General features: G+C 31.3%; 2 long non-coding RNA genes across 2 annotated transcripts; both read right to left on the reverse strand.

Moving 5' to 3' along the window:
* Positions 1 to 1,640: 1,640 nt before the first annotated feature.
* On the reverse strand, positions 1,641 to 3,825 carry LOC114166572. Its single transcript, XR_003599958.1, has 4 exons — positions 3,480 to 3,825; positions 3,066 to 3,142; positions 2,639 to 2,776; positions 1,641 to 1,878 (listed from the first exon to the last, which is right to left on the reverse strand). It is a non-coding gene; the product is annotated as an uncharacterized LOC114166572 (long non-coding RNA).
* A 6,170-nt stretch (positions 3,826 to 9,995) lies between these two features.
* On the reverse strand, positions 9,996 to 14,790 carry LOC114167675. The gene is made up of 2 exons (XR_003600294.1): positions 14,684 to 14,790; positions 9,996 to 10,046 (listed from the first exon to the last, which is right to left on the reverse strand). It is a non-coding gene; the product is annotated as an uncharacterized LOC114167675 (long non-coding RNA).
* Positions 14,791 to 18,833: the final 4,043 nt, after the last annotated feature.

The following is an 18,833-nucleotide window of genomic DNA, read 5'->3' on the forward strand; positions in this document are numbered from 1 at the left end:
ATACCATATTCAATAATCTTAAAAAGAAACAAGATAATCCTTCATCATTAACCTTTATTTTTCAACTAATCATTCAATAACTTATGGTACCTTAATGGTTACTGCAACAATGTTAGAATTCTGTCCATAAAATCTAAGAAAAATTTCCTTCTTTGCCTGCAATCATCAAGTAACCCTTTGTGAAAAATTAATCAATCAACAAATAATATGAAAAATAAAGTAAATTGATACCTAGAGCAACAAAAACTATATTTTGTGCCAAGAGCAATAAAAATAATTTCAAACGCAAACAAATATATCAAACCTGCAACGGAACTTGATCGAAAACAACAAAAATAGTCAAGACCCTAATGCCACCACAACAAAAACAAAAATCCTAATTGCAATTGGGTTTGCTTTAGGGTTCAACAACAAGAATGAAGCTTCGGAAAGGGGCACAATGAAAATTGGTCTTCTCCTTCACCCTCTCCTAAATTTAATTTCAAGTCGAAGTTCTCGAACATGGACACGCTTTACCTATTCTCCCAAGCCCCTTCTTTGAGCTTTGCGCGAGAGAAGAACTTCTTCTCCCTAACCCTTTCGACATTACGCGAGAGAGAATCGCACCAACAGGTTTGTCTCTTCTCCTTAGCCCTTTCTCCCTCGGCCTTTCAAAAGACACACACAACCTTTTCGTTGGGAAATAGAATAGAAGAATACTATGTGCCTGCGACATAGAAAATGCTCAAGAAAAACGAAAATTGCTCTATGTGAAAGAGAAAATTTATGACAAAAAGTGAAACTTCCACAATATTATTTATTGCCACCGTGTTTTTTTTAAATAATATTAAATTAAAAAAAAATACCACCTCAGTATTGCTAAGATATTAGTTAAGAAAATAGAAAGGGAAAGTAACCCTAAGTCGTCTCTCAATGAACACGGAATTGATTTTTAACAAGTTAGTTCTTATAAAATCAATACAAAACGATTAGTCAAATAAAATAGTATTTGAAAGAAAGAAATAAAAATGGAAAAAGATAAAATACGATAAAAATAATAATAAAGAAAACAGATTGATTCCACTACTTTTTCAAAATAGATTCATCATCTGTTATCTAAAAATTATTACTCAATTAATTATTGTTGTAGATTTGCAAATTAATCAATGTAAATTCTCAATTAATTTGTTGGAGTTCTCACTATTAACCAAAGTAAATTCTTAATCAAAAACAAGAACTTTGTAAATTAATCATATTAAATTTAACCAAAATATATTCTCACTACAAAAAATTGTGTCAGATACGACAATTATATTTTGCATGTGTGGCAGGTCTGCATACTGCCATATATGTTGTCGCCATAATGTATAATATGACGTTCTTTTGCAAACTGTCGTAACACCTGTCATTTAATACATTGTGCAAATAATGGCAGTTAAAACTGCTATAATTTGTTTTATTTAAAAACAATTTTAATTCAAAGAGTGACATCTCAAAACAGGATTATTTGCACTGTACTAAAATATAATACAACGTTCCCCACCATCGCAATTTGAATACATAACTATTCTAGCCATTTTATATTCTCGTAATTTAATAAATGTTTTTCATAAATCGAATTAACTATTAAGCAAAATTATCACAAGACACAATTTGGTGCACAAATACTTTCATTCATAGTTCATATTAAGGTTCACATTATCCAATACATCACCAAAACATTTACGTGTTAAAAAAACCATAATCTAGCAAATAAATACTTAGGTTCTTACATTATCATAACATTTTCCAAAATCTCTATACTTATGTTCCTAACTAGCATAATCTCATGTGCTTCATCTCCTTACATCATTTAATGATGGAGGACCACTTGCAACATCCGGTTCCAACATCCAGTGCCTGGAATAAAAAAAACACTTATAAGTTATTTAGTTTCAATGTTTATTAAAGTAATCCAATCGGTGATGCAGGCCATTCTATGAAATAGATATAATGGAAGAAAGTGTCATTCAAGAATCACCTGTTGCATTTATAGATATAATAGGTACAATCTTACAAATTTATGATCATTTATTTAGAAAAACATACAAGTGAAAGTTTGATTCAAAACTTTGGAGCACCAAATTCCAATGTTAAGTATCCCTGAAAATATATGCTAAGCAAGCGGCAATCCAATTAAAGTGATGTACAATAGCTAAAATTTCAAAATTTAATCCAAAAGCTCAAAGAAAATTTAATATGAATTTGTTACTGTGAAACTAATGTGAAAATTTAGTTCAAATAAGCATAGTGTGTTCAAATTAATGTCAAACACCCAAAAACTTAGAAAAATTGTTGAATTCTCTGAAACCATAGTGTGTTACCATGCCTTTTCTCCAGCTTTGCTCATGATAAGAAACATGTAAAACATGTATCAAAATATAGACGACTAAAAATAGAAAAGCTAGTAGCATGTATCATAGTGAATTAGAAACAAGGACCAAAATATAAACATAATAAGAATATCAAAATGGTAATGGCCATACAACATAAGCTCTAGAAAAAGTAATATATAAAATCGCTGCATGGACTATCATGTATCTTTCAGCATCTCGGACAAAAGAATGAATCATCAAAATTGTGTTGCTTCTGCAAGTGCAAAAATACTTTTTGCGTTCACCTTTGTGCTCACCACCTGTATGAAGAAAGCATAGGTGGAAAGTGTGCCTACTTCTTTTTTTGCTTCTTCCCTCTGATGTGGAAATTGGAATCTCTCAGCCTTTATTCGTGTAATTTTTCTGTGTTTCCAACTTAGACTCTGTGGAGGAATCGATATAGAATAATTAAGGTAGTGATTTTTTACCAATTGGTGGACAACAAAATTGATTTGTGGGAACTAGTTGACGAACCAAAAGATGATTTAGATAAGAGGAAATCAAATGAATTTGGTCAATCTTTAGTTTATACATGCTAATTAAGCAATGAACAAGCGTAAATCAAAAACCCTACAAATAGCTCATAATCTAGAAACCTAATTCTCGATCTCAAACATCTAAAACTTCAGCATAAATTTAAACTCCAGTTTTTGAACCAAATAATTGATTTACCTGTTATATACCATGTTGTTTTATCCACCACTTGTCAAGCCCAATAACTCCAATGCCATTGGCCTTTGTAGTTGTAACTATAACAAATAAATAGCATTAACAACAGACAAGTGAACCTCAAACCTAACGAAAAGGCCCATTCAAACAACTTCCCAAACAGAACTCCAAAATGAAAGCGTTACAGCATGCAAAACCACCTACAAAGGTGCTAGTAAGCATTTTGATTTTTCAACAAAAGAAATATGTAAAACTAGTAAAACTTCTTAAAAAGGCTATAACTAGGCACCTGTTAACAAGACAAGATTCACCAAATCTTCCTCAAATAACAAAATAAAGCATAAACCCTAAAATTTGGACACAAAACGAAAAATAATTAAATCAATTTAAGCAAATAAACCAAAATAATAAAAAAACCTTAAATTTTGTAGTTCTTGATGGGAGAACCTCAAAACCTCATGGGTTGTTGGCCACGATCTGTGTTGTGCGTGACTTGCAACAACGAGTTTTGGCGAACTCTTAGGGTCGATCGGTGGAGATCTGAACTATGACACGAGGAAAATGATTTATGTGGGTCACGCGCGATTTTTTTGATAGATAAGTTCGATCTCCAACGAGTACTGCTCTCGCAGCCACAATGGTTTTGGTGAGCTTCATGAAGATCTGTCGTTGGCTGACGACGGCGTGTTGTGGTAGAAAACGACGGGTGCGAGGTCCAATGAGTTGAAAAAATGAGCACAAGGGATAAATTGACTTTAGTGTTTCTTTTAGGTTAAACATTAAGGGTTTGGTTTCTTTTAGAGGTTCATTAGGTTTTGTTTTAATAAAAAAAATAGATAGGGGATTTTAGAAAAAATGAGAGGGAAATATGACTGCAGGCGAAACATGGGCTCAGGATAAAAAAAACAGTATAATATAAAATAATGACGGTGGTAAATATCATAATTTGCCTACAAAATATGCCAGATATAAAATTGTCGTATTATAAAACAAATTATGACAGTTTTTTAGAACTGCCATTTTAAAATTGCCATATATATTTACTTTAATTTTTTATAGTGTCTTGATGAATTTCTAGTTAAAGTTTTCATCTCTAATCAAAGTACATTCTCAATCACTGGCAAAAACCCATTCAATCATATGAAAGTTTCTAAATTTAATCAAAGTACAATCTCAATTAAAATTAATAACCCCTTGAGCTGATATTATTGATATGCATATAGATTAAAACATCTCATCGATTAGCTATGATGTAAAAACCATTACTTTTCACGTTATTCAAAGATAAAAGACATAGATGAATTAAAACTTCAACAATAATGAAAAGAACAAAGAAATTATTTCATTATAACCTCAAAATCCATAATCAAAATCAAATTACAATGGAATTAACCTAAAAATTTACACGAAGTGATGTTGGAGTCAAAATCAGGGGTCAAATAATCATAATCCATATATATAAATACATACATATATATATATATATATAAATACATACATATATATATATATACATATATATATATATATATATATATATATATATATATATATATTTATATAAATTGTACCGTTCAAGGTTATGAGTTTCTATGATCGACCTCAAATTTGTTTCATTTTCGACCTGACAAAGATTTTACCCTACCTATGAACATGAAAACGGCAAACCGCTGCAACACTTTTCTTTTCTCTCGGTGCAGTTAAAAAAAAGGTGCAGCAAAATTTTTTATCCTAGCTTGGAAGCGGTGTAATGGCAGTAGCGTGGAATTGGAGTTGGACGTGGTTGGAACCATCACGCAACTACAATTCATTCGGTGTAGGAATCATGGAGCAACACTCTCCAACATCCACGTTTGGGCTTTACAATCTAATAGCAAGCTATTTCTGATTCGGTGCTTGGTTCAGTCGTTATGGCCAAGCGGTGCAGTAGTTTGTGGTGGGATAGCAACGATTCTAATTTGGTGTCAGTGCAGCAAGCAGCTTGGTGAAACAAGCTGGTCCATTCCATAGCAAACTTTCTTGTTTTAGTGTTGCAGTGAAATTGTATGTGCAAGAGTTGTGGTCCCCGTCTTGAAGCAGCGCAATTTGACAGTTTAGTCGGTGCATAAAGCTGTTTTGAAGCCCCGGAATTAAGCAGCTTAAAAGGTGTCCGAAAGGATGTGTGGTTAAATCATTAAATCAATTGTCTGGTTCAGTTAAAAGAGGTGCCAAGCAGTGCCAAGTTAGAGCCTTCATCTATATAAAAAAAATTCTGCTGCAGAGGAACTTAATACCTGTCCAGTTTAGCAGCTTAAACTGGTTGTGTGAAGCTGCTGGCTGAATCAATTAATTAGAGCCATAGACCAAATTTTTGTACAAAGCTGGCTGAGGCAGCAAGCTTTCTAGTCCCTGCGGTGCATTCTTAACACTTTCTTGAAGTGAGGTGGCTGTGTCATGCAGTGGCTATCGTGGTGGCCATTTGGTGCTATTTGTTATAGCTGAGCGATGCTTAAATGTCACAGCATCTGGACCAATTTTGAGAAGATCCATGCGGTGCAGCCAACTTCCACTCATGCGATGTAGTAGATTAAGTGCAGGCTAGTTGTCCAACTTCAAGTGATTAGTGGAGTGCAGTAGCTAGCATATTGGATTTATGTAATTGTGGCGGCCATATTTGATTTAAGCATTTCGGCAGCAGCTGGCCCGTTTTTGGAGAAGCCAAATCTGTTTCTACGTGTTGCACTTCATGGCGATATTTGCGTGTTTGGTGAGAGTTAGAAGCTGCAGAATTCGATTATGTTGTTTACCTTTTGGTGGCTGAAAAGGTGCGTTAGTTGGACCACGTAGGTGCACTTGTTGATGATTCATTATGGTTCTGTCTCGCTCAGTGCACACTAACTTAAAGTCCAGCTTATTATGGATTAAAGGACTGCTGATTGTATGAGAAGTTTTGATTTGCAGCGACTGTTATTGGTGCCTCACGTTGAAATTGTTGACATTTGTTAGGCAAGACAGCAAGGATTTCTGCTGATTTGGATAACAAATAGGGGCACTATTTTGTTGATTTTATACCACTGTTTGGACTACTACTTGAGGTGCTAATTGGTGCCATCTTGGGTGATATTAGAGTTGCTTTTTGTTGTTGTTTAGAACTGTTTTGGATGCTTTTATGGTTGTTATCCATGGTGCACATGATGCTTATTTATGGGTCAATAGTATAAGTCTCTTTTCTTGAATTTCTAGCTTTGTTTGAGTTTTTTCTACATAATTTCTCTTTGAATTTGATTTTTCTTGGATTCTTGTTTTTTGGGACAATGTATCTTGAGCTGAATTGTTGGAGATATTATTGGTGGAAGTTTGAATTGATCATCACAATTTAGCTTGAGCACTTTGTTTCACATTTCTAATAGTAATTCTAAATACATTGTTTAGATTACTCTTGTTTTTTAAAGTGTTTTTCTCGTTGTCAGTCTTAGTTTTGTCACATATTTATTCTCTTTGGTTTATCCATTTCTTGATTTTGGTGATTTTTAGTTTGTCTTCAAATTTCTATGGTTTTGTCTTAGAGTTTTCTTTTCCTTGGCCTCCTGACTTGAGCTTAGATTTATTACATCTCTCACTTTGATATTGAAATCTTGATGGATTGATTGAAGGTTCTTTGAAGAACTGAACAAGAACTTGAGAGCGAGTGAATACACTTTGAGAGTGAAACACGAGTGGAATTGAGACCTATTTGACAAATCTATATCTATATACAAATGAGAACTAACAAATGGCAAGTTTTTAAATAAAATACTATTTCTGAACTACTACAATTCAAATATTTCTTACTACAAAAAGTAAAAAGGCTGACGTGTCAAACTCTCATAATTTTGGAACTTCAAAAAATAAATCAAAAAGAAAATAATATCTCTCTCTTTTCGTCTCATCTTTGTATCCCACTAACCCAATCATTCTCTTTCCTCCCAACCTCTTCATCTTCTTCTCACTCTTTTCACAATATTCAAACTTCTTCATCTACTTCTCTCTCTTCCGATTTTTCTCTCTCTTCATCTCTTCATCTTCTCTCTTCCTCTCTTCATCTCATTCTCTCCAACTTTTCATTTTCTCTCTTACTCCATCACTCTCTGTCTTCTCTCCATCTCTATTGCATGGATCTTTTCCCCTTTGTTTTTTACTCTCAGATTCATGACCATCGTGACCAACAAGAAAAATGTAACAACTTCTCATTTCCATTTGTTTTCGTTCTTCTACCATCTCTCAGATCTTTTTATTCTATCATTTTTGTGTTTGGTGGATATTTTTCTCTGAGAGCTACTTATTTTTGTTATATTGTTTTGTTTGATGAATGTTTTGCTTTCAGATCTACTTTTGTTATCTGACGAGATTGGTTGGATCGAGGTTTTTTTTCTCAGATATGGTGTTCGATGTATATTTTGTTTTCATATGTTCTTTTCTTTTGGTTGATGTTTTGCTATGAGATTTTTCAGCACCTTTACAAATACAACGAAGGTAACAACTTCTCATTTTCATTATTTTCGTTTTTTACCATCTTCTCATATATATTTTTGATGAGATGTTGGATCGCTGTTTTTTGTCTCAGAACTTCTTCATCACCTTCACGAATAAGAAACAAGTAACAAGCTCCCATTTGTTTTCGTTCTTCTACCATCTTCTCAAATCTACTTTTTTTCTATCATTTTTGTGTTTGATGGTTATTTTTCTCTTAGATCTACTTATTTTTGTTCTAATATTTTGTTTGATGGATCTTTTGCTTACAGATATACTTTTCTTTGTTGCCGACATTGGTTGGATCAAGCTTTTTTTCTCAGATCTGTTGTTCGATGGATATTTTTTACTCATATCTACTTTTCTTTTGAGTTATTTTTTGTTCTGACTTCTTCATGACCTTCACGAATAAAAGAAGGTAACAAATTCTTTTTTTTTTACGTTCTTCTACTATCTTCTCAGATCATCTTTTCTCATTTGTTTTCGTTCTTCTACCATCTTCTCATATCTATTTTTTTTCTATCATTTTTGTGTTTGATGGTTATTTTTGTTACATATACCTATTTTTGTTCTATTATTTTCTTTGATGAATATTTATCTTTCAGATCTACTTTTCTTTGTTGTCGATATTGGTTTGATCGAGTTTTTTTTTTCTCAGATTTGTTGTTCGATGGATATTTTATTCTCATATCTTATTTTCTTTTGGTTTATTTTTTGCTCTGAGATTCTTGATGACCTTCATGAAGATCATTTGTAAAAGGACTAAAATTATTCTCCTCTTTTTTTAAAAGTTTTTTTTTCATTTATGTGTTGTTTTTTATGTGGGTTTTTTTTCTCACATATTAACTTTAACTTTGTTTTTGTTTTCGAGATCAATCTGTTAGAAAATGATTACTCAAATAATACTAATAATAATAAAAATATAAAATGATATAATAATAATTATTAGATCAATGATAATACTGAGACAATATATAAAACAATGAATATTAATCAGAGATCAACAATTATACACTACAAGAAAAATGGTTATTATTCATGCCAATATTTCGTAAGTAATGAGCATTTTTCGTAGGTAATTCAAATTTATCTACGAATTACCTACGAAGTAAATTTTGTAAGTATTACACTGGTAGATAACTTTATCTATGAAAATGTGTTTCGTAGATAACTTACCTACGACCATTATCCACGAAATTGGGACGTCCATAGATTATCTACAAAAATATTCGTCAAAAAATTCGTCATCCAGTATTCGAGTTATCTACGAAATATTTTATAGGTAAATTACCTACGAAACATTTCGTAGGTAAATTACCTACGATATATTTCATAGATAACTTACCTACAAAAAGTTTCGTAGATAATATACCTAATTTCTACTTTTTAATTTTAATTTATTTAATTATTAAAAAATATTGTAATATATATATATATATATATATATATATATATATATATATATATATATAACAATCACTGATCCAAACATAATTGAACTGGTACAACGTTTTAAATGACAAGTCTAATTTTTAAAAATCAATAAAAACAATACCGTAAGCTTTTGGATAAATGAAACTTTTATAACTTGAAAGACAATTATATATAACTTGAAAGAAGAAATATATATATATTTTAAATAGTATTCATAACATATATACAATAAAGATAAAAAGCTATTAAAATTTAAAGAATATATATATATATATATATATATATATATATATATATATATATATATATATTTGGTGCAGATAACAGGGAAAAAGTAATATCAGTAGTCAAGCCATATAAATATTCCCTATTCTTGAACATTCAACAATAAATTACAGCAAAAATATTCATATTCAATACAATGTAATTTGAATAGTCATTGTGCATAAAAAAAAAACAATTGAAAACCTTCTACAAAAGCATTTCCCCATGCTCTCACCGCTCATTTTCTGGAGGATAATCCTCTTCCAAAATCGCCTAGTCATTTCGGAGAAATCTGTTTGGATTCCGAAATTTTTGGAAGAGTTTCATGCTACTCCTCAAAGTGGTCATTCAGGGTTCTATCGTACATACAGAAGAATAGCAGCAAATTTGTATTGGAAAGGAATGAAGAGAGATGTCCAACAGTATGTTCAAGCTTGTGACACGTGCCAAAGACAAAAATATATTACAGCAGGCCCTAGTGGTCTTTTGCAGCCATTACCAATTCCGGAGAGGGTCTGGGAAGACATTAGTATTGACTTCATCACGGGATTACCAAGATCAAAAGGGTTTGAAGCAATCTTGGTGGTTGTAGATCGATTGACAAAATACTGTCATTTTGTGCCTCTTAAACATCCTTATAGCGCGAAGACTCTTGCTGAAATTTTTGTGAAGTAGGTAGTGCGGCTACATGGAGTTCCGAATTCTATTGTGAGTGATCGAGACCCCTTATTTATGAGTGTATTTTGGAAAGAGTTTTTTAAAATGCAGGGAACCAAGCTGAAAATGAGCACAGCCTACCTGTGATGCCCGGATACGGATACAGATACGGACACGACACGGACACGGATACGGAGATACGGCAAAATTGAAAAAGTATAAGACACGGACACGGCAATATACATATTAAAATCTAATAATTTTATTTCATAATAAAAAAAACATTTAAAATATCATAATGTTTGAGGCTTATATATGTTAATCTTCATCAAAAAATACAACTTCTAATTCTGGTTCATCGAGAGATAGGCTAGCAATATCAAGAATTTCATTATCATCCATTGAAAAATCATCTCCAGCAATATCCCACAGGCTAGTTTCCTTTTCCTTGTATTTTGAAGAGTTTCTTGAAAGAAGACGAAGATTACTGTGGACAAATACTAAATCTTCCGCCCTTTTAGGTGTCATCTTATTTCTTTTTAAAGAATGTATAAAAGAGTAGGTGCTCCAATTTCTTTCACAGCAAGAAGAAGAACATGGTTGTCCAAGTAGCTTAAGAGCTATATTTTGAAGTATTGGTGCATGCGATCCATGAATAATCCACCATGACTTTGCATCCATTTTGCCTCTATCCCTTAAAGAGTCCTCATCTGCAAAATCTCCCAATTTACCTAAAAAGTTTGCGAACTCTATATTCACTTCTCTCCTCACATCAGCGTCATCAAAGTATCTCTTAAAACATTTTTTCCTTTCTTGAGTAAGTTCAAAATCTTTATGTGGGGCACGTCTTTGTGGGTCTTCATTTAACCATTCAGGACTGTAATATCTACAATTTTAAAAAAGACATAAAGATATATTAACATAATATTATAAATTTTAATAAAATATAGTCATAAAGTAATTGAACTACATAATTACCTTGGATTTAAAGAATGAGCAAGACAATGAAGAGATGTGCTACTTTTAGTCCAACGATCAATCAATATTGAATTTACCACCTCAAAAAAGGATGAATGTTCAACTTCTGTCTTCCTTTCATGTTGGTATATGATCTTTCTAACATTTTCAATCATTGAGTCCCACATTTCATATACCAAGTGAAGAGTAGCCATATCTGTATCTGTTTTTCTGAGAACATCATAAATAGGAGCAGTAAAAGCAAGTATGTAGTCAACCTTCATCCACCAATTATCATTCAATAAAGTTTCTTTCACAAATTATGCACTGTCCACATTGTCCTCTTTATAAGAAGACCAATCATCACTAATAACCATCTCTTGAAGTCCTTTCTTCAAACGTTGAAACCTTTTGAGCATGATAATGGTTGAAGCAAATCTTGTAGAAGCAACAGAAAGCAACCTGAATGAGTTGAAGGTATTGAACATTGACAATCTCATAGAGTGCCCCACAATAAAGTTTTTGATAAATGTAGCATCATCAGCAATTTGTGTGATCCAAAAACATTCTTTATAAGTATCACTATTTCTTTCACAATTTTTTGCTGCACAAATATTTTTCAATGCAAGATTCAATGTATGCACTACACAAGGAGTCCAGTAGATTGAAGGAAATTCTGCTTCTATAAGCATACCTGCTGCCTTACATACAGCTGCATTATCAGTTATAATTTGTACCACATTTTTTGATCCAACCTCCATAATTACATCTCTCATGTGTTTAGCAATAAAATCTTTGTCCTTTATCTCACCAGATCCATCTATTGACTTTAAAAACATTGGACCACTCTCATTGACAGCCATAAAATTTATAAGTGGTCTTCTTTGAGGATCAGTCCACCCATCACAAACAATTGTCACACCTTTATCATTCCATGAATCTCTTATGGGTTGTAGAAGATTTTCTACGTGACTTCTTTCTTTTGCAAGTAAAGGACCTCTCAATTTATTATATGTTGGTGGTACATATCCACTGAGATTAGAAGTACTGGCAGCATAAGAAAATGCACTCCTGAAGTGAGGATTTTTTGCTAGATGAAATGGTAGTCCTGCAGAATAAAACATCCTTGCAATTTCATAATCAAGAGTATCTCTAGCTTGGATATTGAAAGAAGCTTCTAAAGGACCTTTGTGTTTTGGATTAACACCGCTATTCGTCTGCTTTCCTTCATTAGATACAGATGGTAGAGAGACCTTTTTCTTCTTTGAATTTTCTATTTTCAATGCTGCTTCATTGTCTAATCTTCTAAACTCAGCAAGTTTTGATGTAGTCACGTTTGGACAAATTCTAACTCCTGCTCCCGTAATTTTTAGCAAATGAGATCTTACTCGAGTGTAAGATCCATTGAATGATAAATCACACAAACTGCATTTAATCATATTATTTCCACCACCAGGAGTTTTTCTTAACTTTGTAACATATCTCCATAAAGGTTTCGTTTCATCTTCTTTTTCGATGGCATGACTAGGTATACTCATCTTAATTTCCTATAATAAAATAAATTTTCTATTAAATTAATTTATTTGGGTATAAAAAATAATAATATCACAAACTAAAAAGAAATTATATAATTTAAATGCGACAAATATTAATTATAACAATAAAAAACTAATATTTTAATTTAAATGGGACAAATATTAAAAAAAAATATAATTCAAATAAAAAATAAAAGTTTAAATATAAAAAAAATTATTCGCTCTATGTAGATTTGTTTCATTTTACTTTAAACTTATCTTTTTTATTTGAATTTATATCTTAACATTATATAAAGATGTTTTAAATAATAAAAATATAGCAATAAAAAACTTCAAAACATAAAAAATGTTATTTTTCTTCTATTCTAGTTAATTTGATCTTATAAAATTTCAACAATAGATATATTATTCCAGCAATTATACAATTAAATTACATAATTTTAAATTTAATATAATAAATAAATTATAAAATACAATAAAACATTATTTAATAAATACTAACAACATTAACAAGAAAATTGTTCAGATATACAAATATACACTGTATAAGAAAAACTACGATAAATTATTTTTACATAAAAAAAACTAGGGTTAAATATATTTTTGGTCCCTCAAGTTTCAGCGAAATTTGGAATTAGTCCCTCATCAAAACTTTTGACCAATTTAGTCCTTCATCTTTCAAAATGCGTGAATTTAGTCCTTTTAACCAAATTTTGTTAAGTTTATCTAACGTTTCGAGCGCATTTCATGATAGTATTTAAGTTAACATTGAAGCAAAAATGTGTTAAACAGTATAAATAATTTAAATACTATTATGAAATGCGCTTGAAATGTCAGATAAACTTAACAAAATTTGGTTAAAAGGACTAAATTCACGCATTTTAGAAGATGAAGGACTAAATTGGTCAAAAGTTTTGATGAGGGACTAAACCCAAATTTCGCTCAAACTTGAGGGACCAAAAACATATTTAACCCAAAAAACTATGAAGGATATTTATTTAAATTATAAAAAAGAAAGTTTATAAAGTTACCTTTTGTAGTCTTTCTTTCTTCTTCCTTTGGTTCTGCAACCGTAAAGCAACAACTTTCTTTCGTTCTACAACTGCAAAGCAACAGCTTTCCTTTGTTCTGCAATTGCTAACAAGTTTTCTAATTGTATTTCCTCTCAACTCAAGAACTCCCAATCTCGATTCTTTCTTTTGTTTTTGTTACTTGTGATTATAACATCTCATTTTACTCTAATTTATAGAATAATTTATCCTCAACTCAAGAGCTCCCAATCTAGAATAATTTATTTTTGTTTATCATCTTGATTTTATTTTATTTTAATAGAAGATATGGAAGATTATTTTTTATCTTTTTATTTCCATTTTTATTTAAATTTTTTTGGATTTATTTTAATAGAAGGTATAAAAGATTATTTTTATCCTTTTATTTTCATTTTTATTTTAATTTTTTTAGGTTTATTTTAATAAAATGTATGGAAGATTATTGTTTATCCTTTTATTTCCATTTTTATTTTAATTTTTTTGGGTTTATTTTAATAGAATGTATGAAAGATTATTTTTTATTTTTTTATTTCCCTTTTTATTTTAAATTTTTTGGATTTATTTTAATAGAAGATATGAAAGATTATTTTTTATTTTTTATTTCCCTTTTTATTTTAAATTTTTTGGATTTATTTTAATAGAATGTATGAAAGATTATTTTTTATTTCCCTTTTTATTTTAAATATTTTAAATTTATTTTAATAGAAGGTATAAAAGATTATTTTTTATTCTTTTTATTTTCTTTTTTATTTTAAATTTGTTAGATTTCCCTCTATTCTCTAAAAAACAGAAAAAAAAAATATCATACCAATCAAATAAAATATTTGAGTAATAAAGAAAAAATCAAATAAAATATTTGAGTAACAAAAGAAAAAATCAAATAAAATATTTGAGTAATAAAGAAAAATCAAATAAAATATTTGAGTAACAAAAGAAAAAATCAAATAAAATATTTCAGTAATAAAGAACAATCAAATAAAATAATATAGTGACATTAAAAAGAGAAGGGCGTGAAAAGGGCGTGAACAGAGAACCATCTTCCTCGCGAGGTGTCCGCCGCGCATCCGAGCAGCTACAGGTGTCCGCCGACGCGTGTCTCCGACCTGGCCGTGTCTGATCCAGAGAGAAGCCTCCGACACCGTGTCGTGCAGGTGTTCGCCGCGCCTCCGCGTCCGTGTCCGCGTCGGGAGCGGGAAGCGGCGTCCAACCACCGTGTCGGAGCATCACAGCAGCTTACCATCCTCAAACGGATGGACAAACGGAAGTAACCAATAGGTGTCTTGAAACGTATTTACGATGTTTCATCACTGATCAACCTAAGACTTGGGTGATTTGGATGCCTTGTGTAACACCCTCTATTTTATATTAATTATATTTAACTTTCTTGTTTAAATATATAGAATGAAGTAATTTTTATGATTTCATAAGTAAATTGACAAAGGGTTTTATACACTGTAAAAGATGATTTATTTTTTTGTGCTAACTTCTTATTTTGAGTTGTGTAAGTAAAAGTGTGATTAAGGTTTCATTAACCATTGGATTAGGCTGAAATTTTTATAGAGCATTCTTAAAATATAGTTCTTCAATATGGACGGTGAGATTTTGAATTGGAGGTGTATGCAAGGAACAGTTACTTCCGCACTTTAGTGTAAAAGTAAGGTCTCCAGCTGCTGTCCAGTTCTGAGTTACCTTAGTAAATATTTTATTCCCGCTTCTTTAGCCGTTGGATCAAGATGAAATTTTTATACAGAGTTATTAAGACATAGCACTAAATTTTGACCGTTTGGATTTGTATTTCGAGGTCTGTGGTGATAGAAATAATTCTTGCAGTTTGAACTAGCGTCAGTTACGTCCTGTTTTGGGTTATTTTAGTAAAAATTTGATTCCAGTTTTATTAACCGTTGGATGGAGTTCCAATTTGTTCAACCTGTTCTACAGACATAGGTCTTTAGTTTCACCGTTTGGATTTACAAATAGAGTTGTGTGTTAAGAGATATGAATTTTACACTTTGGAGTGAAAACAAGTCTTCTAGAAAGTCAACAAGTCTTCTTGCAACTACCATGAAGTCTCCTACAATGAGAATTTCGACCAAGCTTCTCTATATGGTCAAAATAAACTTATCCTCACTAAGGAATCTCATAAATTTACCATCAATACATCCTTATCCCTTTGTCCAAGATTTTTCCTATAAATAGGACTTCACTTTACACATCTTCTTCACAAAATCCAAAACAATAGAGAAGGAAAGGTATAAACTCTTGTGAAAAAAATTGAAGTTGGAGAGGGAAATCCAGAATCTTGAGGTCTTCATTTTCATCTTAGAGTATATTTAGCATCTTCAAGGTATGGGGGGTCTATCTCAAATCTCTAAGTCTTTATCTTAGCAAGTTTTCTTTAAGTATACAATCTATCTTCTTGATTCTGAAATTTTTATACATTATCTTGAAATTTTGAGTTGAAAAATGGATTCCTTGGGTATGAAAACCTAGGGTTAGGTTCAAGAATCATCTTATTTGGAGTTTTACACAAAAAGTTACAAATAAAACAAGTTTGCTATTTTACTTATAAAATTTTATACGGAAATTATGTTTTAATTATGATTATTGTTTTGATTAATTTTCTGTAAAGTTATTGTGAAAGAATGATTTATGCTTGGTTGTTTTTACTATTTTGAAAATTGTGACAAATTAAAAATGCAGTTGTATATGCTGCCAAAATTTTGTGAAAGTCTCAAGAATTATAAAGATAATGCGAAAGGATGATTGTAAATTAAAGTACAGAAATAAAGAATAAAAAGGACTGTATGGATAGTACAGAGATACACTGGGTATAGAGTCCAGAGAAAGGTCTGATAGACCTAGGAGAATCGAGGGTGGTGATATAGATACCCTGGATTGACGTATACAATTAGCCGGGTATTCGAAAATTCACAAGCCTCACACTCTATTCTTGACCGTCCTCTTGACTATACTTTAAGACCAGGAAGGTGGAATAACGTTCACGTTGTATCCGTGAGAACGTTTAGCCTGCTGGCACTATCCATATTGGCATAAGACCATTATGATTCGGAAAAAAATCTAATGGCAGTGTTTGGGACCCAAAGTATATAAAGAAAGAATATGAGATGAATATACTAATGAGTTGAAACTCGGAATTATACAAATATGATTATTAAAAGATTGATAATGAGGATTTTGATATCCTAAATTTAAAACATACGGAAATGATTATTTTATTGATTAATTTGATTTTGATATTTTTGGCATGGTTAGTTATGACATTATGGAGATTTTAACTTTTGTGAAAATGTTTCATTCAATTGAAAGTTTATTCAAATGACCATACTTTGAAATGTTATGATGAAGTTTTGGAGTTAAGGGAAAGACTCACCCTTACTTTCTTTATTTTTCAGAGGAAGAAATTGGAGACCTAGAATGTAACAATGAGATTGTCTAGTTTAACTTTTCTTGTAACTTTGGATTATGTTAAAGCTACAACTGATATGGTGTAACTTGTTTGTGATGTATTTAAAACTAAAAGTACCTTTAGTTGGTTGTAAAAGTATAAACACACTTCTGTTACAAACAGTTATATGTATGTTAACATTTTATTCGCATAAATATCATGTATGTTTAACAGATGAAACATTCGAGTGATGTATTATTATATTTTTTTGTTTGGTATTTGTTAAATGAATACAAATAAATTTTTCTTACATAAGTAAATGATACATTAGACAAGTAAAGAACATCTAGTAGCACCAAATTTTAGTTGGGGTGTTACATTAGTGGTATCAGAGCAGTTCATTCCAAGAGGACTGGGTAGGGACTAAGTTTGCTTGTGATGTGTGTTTCTAGATTCTTTAGGAAATAAGAATGTAGAATATTGTTGTAAAAGCTACTTGTTAATCTAAGTAGGAACTATATGATTTATTTATTGAAAATATGTTTTCTTATAAAATGGTAAGTAAGTATGGTATTAGGTTGGCCTGAAGAACACAAAGTTAAATAAGCAACATATATGCCGACCGGGGAGACAAAGGATTGTTGAAGGTGTTATCCAAACAAAACTTACCACATGGACAAATAATAATACCGTGAATATATTGTACAAGTATGGAGATAATTTTAAGTTAAGGTAAGTAGTTTCATGTTTTTGTTACAAATGGAGGTTGATAATGAGAGCTAGATAAATGGTATGTTAATAAGCAGAAATTTACAAATGGCTTTTCAAAGAAAAATTCAAGGTTACATCCCAAGATAGAAGTAAAGTTCTCTTTGGATTTGGTGTTTGGAAGGGAATTAGAATTAGTGACACTTATGGAGTAATTTTAGTTGAGAAGTAAAGTTTAAAGTTGGTGGTTTAACATAAGGAACATGATCATTAAGTTGGTTCATTTTATATTTTTGAATATGGTGATAAGATTCCCACTAGACATTAAGATAACAAGTTATCTAAATGTGAAGGTGTACTTCAAAAGGCTAAAAGAGAATGAGAGTGATGGATTGGTTCAAGAAAACACACAAAATGGACAATGTAGCTTCAAAATCAAAGTAAAAAAAAAGAAAAAAAAAAGAAACAAGCTATAAAATGTAAAGTGGATGATGGAAATGGAAGGTAGCACATCACTCATAGGTGAGGACCAAAAGGCCAACTCTTTCCTAGAGATGAGTGATGGATGTCGCCACTTGCTATGCAAGATAAGGCCAAGGTGAAGCCTCTACTCATTAGAGAAAAGCTCAATTTTTGTGGTTGAAAAACAAGTGTATAAACTCAAAATTATCAAACCTTTTAAAAGCTAAAGAGCACCCCTTGTATAGAGAGTTTTAAGGGCCTCTAGGAAATAAGCACAAAGTTCAAAGGGCTAACTAAAAAAAATATCCTACATTCTAGAAACCTCTCCTAAGAGGTAGCACAAACGTGCATTGTGGTGGGAAATCCTAAAGGAATTCGGCCAAGCTAAAAATGATACAAGGAATGTCTCTACAAAAGGCCCAAAAGGTGCTAAAGACAAAAAAAAAAGGGAGACCAAAGGTACAATATGCTTTTGCTTTATACTTTTTACTTTATGCTTTCCTCTCTCCTCCACCTAGGCTTTACATCATCTTCATTCCACCACTACAATTGCGTCACATATCCATGCTTCCTTTCGCCTAATTAAACATACAAAACATATAAACATGGATTAGCATGTTAGCTTAAGTCATGTCAACTCAAGTCAAATATAGTCAAACGTCAATAAGTCAATTAAGGTTAAGTCAACTAAGTCAACTTATGGAAACTCAAAAAAAAAAAAAATTAAAAACAATGAAAGGGATGAAGTATTGGTGAACTTCCTTTCTAAGCGTGCTTAGTCTTCTTAAGCATCATCCTAGGTTGGGCTCAA

The sequence above is a fragment of the Vigna unguiculata genome, chromosome 10 (assembly GCF_004118075.2).
Source record: "Vigna unguiculata cultivar IT97K-499-35 chromosome 10, ASM411807v1, whole genome shotgun sequence".
Classification (NCBI taxonomy): domain Eukaryota; kingdom Viridiplantae; phylum Streptophyta; class Magnoliopsida; order Fabales; family Fabaceae; genus Vigna; species Vigna unguiculata.